Genomic DNA, 7,091 nt, shown 5'->3' with positions numbered 1-7,091 from the left:
GGCTAGTATCCAGAACTCAACAAAATCAACACCCAAAAAATAATCCAGTTAACAAATGGGCAGAAGACATGAACAGACATTTCTCCAAAGAAAACATACAAATGTGCCTAACATGAAAAAATGCTCAACATCATTCATCAACAGGGAAATACAAATCAAAACTACAATGAGATACCACCTCACACCTGTCAAAATGGCTAAAATTAACAATTCAGGTGCTCACTTCAGCAGCACATATACTAAAATTGGAATGATACAGAGAAGATTAGCATGGCCCCTGCACAAAGATAACATGCAAATTCATGAAGCATTCCATATTTTTTTTGTAATGATGTGGATGGAACTAGAGGGTTATACTAAGCGAAATAAGTCAATCAGAGAAAGACAATCATCATATGATTTCACATATATGTGGAATTTAAGAAACAAAAGAGAGGAGCATAGGAGAAGGGAGGGGAAAAATGAAACAAGACAAAACCAGAGAGGGAGACAAACCATAAGACACTCTTAATCATAGGAAACAAACTGAGAGTTGCTGCAAGGGAAGAGGTGGGGGATGGGGTAGCTGGGTAATGGGCACTAAGGAGGCACGTGATGTCATGAGCACTGGGTGTTATATATAACTGATGAATCACTGAACTCTACCTCTGAAACTAAGAATACACTATATGTTAATTGAATTTAAATAAAAAAATAAAAATAAAAAATTAACAACTCAGGAAACAACAGATGTTGGCAAGGATGCAGAGAAAGGGTAACCCTTTTGCACTGTTGTTGGGGGGGGATGCAAACTGGTGCAGCCACTCTGGAAAACAGTATGGAGTTTCCTCAAAAAGTTAAAAATAGAACTACCCTATGACCCAGCAATTGCACTACTAGGTATTTGTCCAAGGGATTCAAAAATGCTGATTCAAAGGGGCACATGCACCCCAATGTTTATTTTTTTTTAAGATTTTATTTATTTATTTGACAGTGAGAGACATAGTGAGAGAGGGAACACAAACAGGGGGAGTAGGAGAGGGAGAAGCAGGCTTCCCCATGGAGCAGGGAGCCCGATGTGGGGCTCGATCCCAGAACCCTGGGATCACGACCTGAGCCGAAGGCAGACGCTTAACGACTGAGCCACCCAGGCGCCCCTACCCCAATGTTTATAAAGCACTATCAGCAACAGCCAAATTATGAAGAGAGCTCAAATGTCCATCGACAGATGAATGGATAAAGAAGATTTGGTGTATATATATATACAACAGAATATTATGCAGCCATCAAAAGGAATGAAAGCTTGTCATTTGCAACAACATTGATGGAACTAGAGTGTATTATGCAAGCAAAATAAGTCAGTCAGAGAAAGAAAAATATGATATGATTTCTCTCATATGTGGAATTTAAGAAACAAACAGATGAACATAGGGAAAGGGAAGGAAAAATAAAATAAGATAAAAACAGAGAGAAAGGCAAACTCTAAGAGACTATAGTTAACTGAACAAACTGAGGGTGGCTGGAGGGGAGGTTGGTGGGCAGATGGGCTAAATGGGTGATGGGGATTAAAGGAGCACGTGTTGGGATGAGCACTGGGTGTTAACATGCAAGTGATGAGTCAGTAAATTCTACTTCTGAAACCAATACTACACTATATGTTAACTAAGTTGAATTTAAATAAAATACAATACAATAAAGAAAAAAATACTAATATACACTAAAAAAAATCAGAATCTTGGCATCTTCTCTATTTCCCCCAAATCTCTAACTACTTTTACCTAATATTTCATTCAACCTAAACTACCTTTACCCCAATAACCCTCAATGCCCCTACATTTCTGACCTTCAACCATGCTGCTCCCCCAACTGCCTGAAACGCCACACATACCAACCATCCCATCAATTGCCATCACATGGAATCCATCCTTCAAGGCTTACTCGAATCCTGCCATCTTCACAAAGTTGTTCTTGTATTTCTGGCCCCCACTCCCAGATTTGTTTTTTCTTTCTTTTAAGCCTCCACCCCATTTTGTTCCCCTTCTTTAGAACTTGAAGGAATTTCATTATTTTAAGTGTATGTATAGCTATACAGTCACATTCTAGTATAGCATCACCCATTCAGAACTTCTCTGTGAGGCCCCTGCACAAAGCAGAGATTCTTATATCCCCTAGGAAGCTAAGGCAAATGGAAGATTAAGATGTTATCTGAGCTTAGAGCTAGTGAGCAGTTCAATTGGAATTCAAGCCCAAAACTTTTAACTTGAGATCTAGATATCACTGCTTACATTTTATGTCCTTAACCGATCCACTAAATTTCAAATCACTTGAGCAATTAGAAGCCATATACTAGTCATCATTGCACTTTGACAACCACATTTGAGTAGAAATTTTAACACTGACATTCAAACCTTATTTGCTAGTACTTATTGCAGAAAATATACATTTTTTTCAGGATAGTTCTTATTTGGATTTTTTGTAATTAAGTACCATATCTAATCTCTAATATGCCCCCCATGCCAAGGACACTGTTTTAAGATCTATGAGGCAGATCATCTGTAACAGAACCTTCTAGAGGCCTCATTAAAAATGCAGATACCTGGGGCACCTGGGTGGTTCAGCTGGTTAAGCGTCTGACTCTTGATTTCGGCTCAGATCATGATCTCAAGGTCGTGAGATAGAGCCCTGCATCAGGCTCTTTGCTCAGTGCGGAGTCTGCTTGGGATTCTTTCTTTCCCTCTGCCCTTCTCCCCTGTGTTCTCTCTCTCTCTCTCTCTTTCTCATAAGTAAATAATAAATAAATAAATAAATAAATAAATAAATAAATAAATAAATAAATAAATATTTTTTTAAAACTGCAGATCCCTATACCCAATCTCAGATTTATTGATTCAGAAAACCAGGATATGTGGCTCAAAAATGATGATCCTTATGAATTTAAACTTTAAACTGAATTTAAAAATTAAAGGTTACCTCTTAAGTCTGACATACAAAGTCCTCCTAAATATAAAGATATTACCTTCTACTGGAAGCTTCTACTCCAGCCTTTCTTTCACGTTATAAATTCTGGCTTCAATCTCCACCATGCTTATGACATCCTCTCTATTCTTCCATGCCTTCCAATCCTACCCATTCCTATAGGCTTAATCCAAACCCAGCTCCTTTGACATCATGTCCCTTCTCTGAGCCATTACCATTGTTGGTGCTATTATTGCTTCAGTTGAGGCACCATGCATCAAGCACTTAACATATGCCACCTTATACACACTAAGCACCTTGTATACACTATCTCTTGAAAGCCTCACAAAAATCTTATGGGATAAGTTCTATTATTGTCTCCACTCTTAACATGTTAAAACTAAAATCAAAGAGGTGTCTGAGATTACAATATCTATAAGGGTCAGCATCAGAACACAAACCTAGGGTCTCTAATGTTGATGCCCACTCCTTTAGTAACTGCACTGTGTATTTCCCTCACCTCTGCCCTCAGTACAGTGCCTCCAGCATAATAGGCACCTGTCATTGTGACTATTGATGGGGCCAGCTCCTTGGGTGGCCCGAGGAGCAATGAAGCACACTGACTCATCCTTACCAGGAATGATAAAATCTAAATGAAGCCAATTCCTCACACTGTCCTACTGGATTGTCTTACTTGATTGAGAGGGAGAAAAGTTCATGAACAGCCAAATGGGTTATTTTACTTCCAGGACAAAATGGTCCACTCTACAAACAAAAATGCTGCAATACCAAAGATATTGAAAGTGCATTGGATTAGTCAAGAAATAACAACAATGATGATAATAATGGTGATGGATAACTAACATGTGTATGGTGGTCACTATAGGCCAGGCATGATGGTTAGCATCTTTATGCATTACCTAATTTAATTCTTTTGATAATCCTAACAAGTAGACAATATTATCATAATTCCATTGTATAGATGAGAAAACCTAGGCTCAACAAAATTAAATAGTCTGGACAAGGCCACTTGACCAGCTATGGTATAACAATTAAGTAGACTCGGACCTTTGTGTGCTTGGCCCCCAGACTCAAACTCATTATTTTCTGCCATATTACAAAAGGTTCCTAGTAAAGAGAAATTTTGGACTGATGATAGAGATTATTTTTTAAAAATTTAAATACTAGAGAAATAAGCTCATTCAGCTCATAAATGAAGACCAGACTGTAAGACTTATCTGTGGGTGTTAAAGGAAAACTGGAAAATAGGCTTGCTGGTCATATCAATGAATGTACATAGCTATCAGCTTGGGTTGGCACCTAAATGTATTTTATTAAATGTATCATGTATTTTATTAAAAGCCAACTTCATCTGGCTATAGAATCAAATGAAGTTGGCATTGGTTCAGAAAAATAACCTAAATTTCAGGTTTTTCTCAAAATAGTTGATATTTATCTGTCAAGAATTATTTCCTCTAAATACCACAAAGCAGCTGTGCACACAGAATTTCCCAGTGGAAGTAAAGTTTCTCAAAGCCTGACTAACAAAATAGAAAAAAAAATTTCAGATAAAGCAAACATTCTATGAGTTTGCTTCTACCTTTCCTATGTGTATCATAGAAGGAGGGGGTGGGTAGGAGATTAGAAAATACTAGGAGAAGGGACTGATTTCACTTGATATTCCTTTGCAGAACCTCTGTTCTCCATTGCCTCCTCTGTTGCCCCTTTCCATTTTAGGGAGCAGGAGACCACACAATCTATCTGTGGCATCAAACGTAAGTGATGGAAACCTCAAGACCTTTGGAATTTGCTTAGCATGAAAAACTTCCTAGATAGACCTCTACAAAGTTAAGACAATTCTATGGCTAGGCTACATCCATCACATCCCAAAACTCTCTTTTGGGAGAAAGTAGCATCTTTCTCATCTAGAAATTTAGCATAAACATTTCCATTTCTATGGGGAACCTATACAAAATAAGTCAAGTTAGTAAATGGCACGTAAAAGTTTTCCAATATTCTAAAGTGTTACACATACTGTAATCTACCCATCTATCACCTTGATAAAGCTTTTTATTACTGGGTACATGAGGAAAGTTGTTTTGTGTGACTGATTAAAACTATATTTTCCCTGGCTAAGGAATTTTATAGGCTGTCTCCAGGTGGGATAATGGATCGCATTCGTTAATCCACTCATTTCAGGCGGAAGCTTCAAATGGCACTTCCCAATTTTAATACACTTCATAAATTTGCTGTGCTCTCAAAACCATCTGCTTCAAATGTGTTTGTTTGTTTCTCAACCTATTTTGCTTCTTCAGTACGCATCGCCTGCCTTTCCTCCCTCTGAATAATCTTTCCGCTGCTTGTCAACGAACCAGCTCCATCAGAGCTCTCCCAAATAGGTCCTTCACTTGACATCTGATACTCCATTATTTTTTATCCTCATTTGCAGTGAAAACATCCTACTCCAACTCATCTCTCTTCATTCCCTCTATTTGACATTAGTTAGTTTTGTAAATGTATTTATTATTTATAAAAATTCAGTGAAGATATGTCTTTAGAAATACATTGCATCAAAGCTGTTAAAACAATCAAATTTCATTTTTTTCTTTTTCAGAAAAATCAAGGGTTCAATAGCTGTTAAGTTTTTGGGCAGTTTCTCAAGATTCCTCTAGTATATAAGTATACATAAGGGCAAGAAGGGGAGGCAGAAGCACGCTTGTTGTATCCCCAGGGGAAGATAATAACCTCGGGGTTTGATTTCTGTTGAAGGATCAGAAACAAAAGTGATTTGCTATCCCTCTACAAACTGTAAGTGCCCTCCCAAAACTTCAATGTGATGTTTACTTTGAGGCAAAAAAGGAAAATTACATTTAATCCCCTCTCAAAGTTTTTTCAATTATATGTGAGTTTGAAGCCTAGCCAGCATTTATAAGTATCTAGACAAAGCCAAAATACTGAAGGATGAAACTAACCAGGCCATTTTAAGTACTACTCATCATGCTCCATGCTGCTATTAGTTTGGAATTAGAGCTGCACTATTAAAAAGCTTGGCTTGCCTCCTCCTCTCATATCCCACCCATTGGCCAGCCCAGTAATTGACTCTCAAGGGCTAATCATTGGAGTCACTCATGTGGTTTCCTCCTCTAGCTGCCCAATAGAATCATTTGGAGAACTCTAAAAAAAATACCCCCCATGCCTAGACTCCACCCCAGCCCAATTAAATTAATTAATATCTGGGGGTGCTAAATGTTCATGAGTGTTTTTTAAAATCTCCCCAGGGATTTAATAGACAGGTGGAATTGAGAACTACTGAACTTGGCAAAGGACACACCCATGTGATCCCTAGCCCACTCGCACATTGATCAAAGATTTGGCCAATCGATTCTTTGAGCTGGAAACTCAAGGAAATTCAAGGATGGACATTCTCAGTAAGTTAAACCCTTTGTACTCAGGAAAAAAGTTCTGCAGTCTAATAGCATTTAATAGCATCTAATAGGAAATGCTATTAGACTGCAGAACACAAGCGTGAAGGGAAAAGAAAGAGGATCTCAAGTCTAAAGAGCCACCTTGCATGAAAACTAATCACTTACCTGTGCCTTCTGGGCAAAATATAAGCAGTTATCCTTCAAAAGGACCTTACCTTATTTAAATTACTTATAATTAACCAGATGTTCTTAAATATTGCCAAATGGTAAAGACTAATAAGAGTTTTTTTAATATGAACGAATTATTGAGTCTCTGCTGTATTTTACATGTTATTTTGTTAAATATTCAAAATAAATTGCACATGATAGGTAATAGTTAAGGAAACAAAAAAATCAAAGAAATTGAGTAAAATATCCCAAACCATATGCATGAATCTCTAGATCGATATACCCTGAAAGAATGTCCACTTTCCCACACTTTGCCTGCCTCGCAGACATTTTAACCTAGTCAGAGGAAGCACTAATTGAGGAGCTCTTCTGGACTTAACTCTGATAAAAGGAAGGAAGGGGAGGGAGGGAGAGAGAAAGAGGGAGGGAGGGATGGAAGGAGGGAGGGAGAGAATGAGGAAGGAAAGAAGGAGGGATAATACTATGAAGATAAGGGGGAAGGGAAGGGAGGAAGAAGGGAAGGAAGGAAGGAAGGAAGGAAGGAAGGAAGGAAGGAAGGAAGGA

At 38.0% G+C, this 7,091-nt stretch overlaps 1 non-coding gene across 1 annotated transcript; it reads left to right on the top strand.

Annotated features, from left to right (window-relative positions):
* Positions 1 to 215: 215 nt before the first annotated feature.
* On the top strand, positions 216 to 322 carry LOC118018469. The gene has a single exon (XR_004681418.1). It is a non-coding gene; the product is annotated as a U6 spliceosomal RNA (small nuclear RNA).
* Positions 323 to 7,091: the final 6,769 nt, after the last annotated feature.

This window comes from Mirounga leonina, unplaced genomic scaffold (genome assembly GCF_011800145.1).
Source record: "Mirounga leonina isolate KUSES-001 unplaced genomic scaffold, KU_Mleo_1.0 Mir_106, whole genome shotgun sequence".
NCBI classification, from domain to species: domain Eukaryota; kingdom Metazoa; phylum Chordata; class Mammalia; order Carnivora; family Phocidae; genus Mirounga; species Mirounga leonina.
This window is presented reverse-complemented; position numbering and strand designations above follow the sequence as displayed.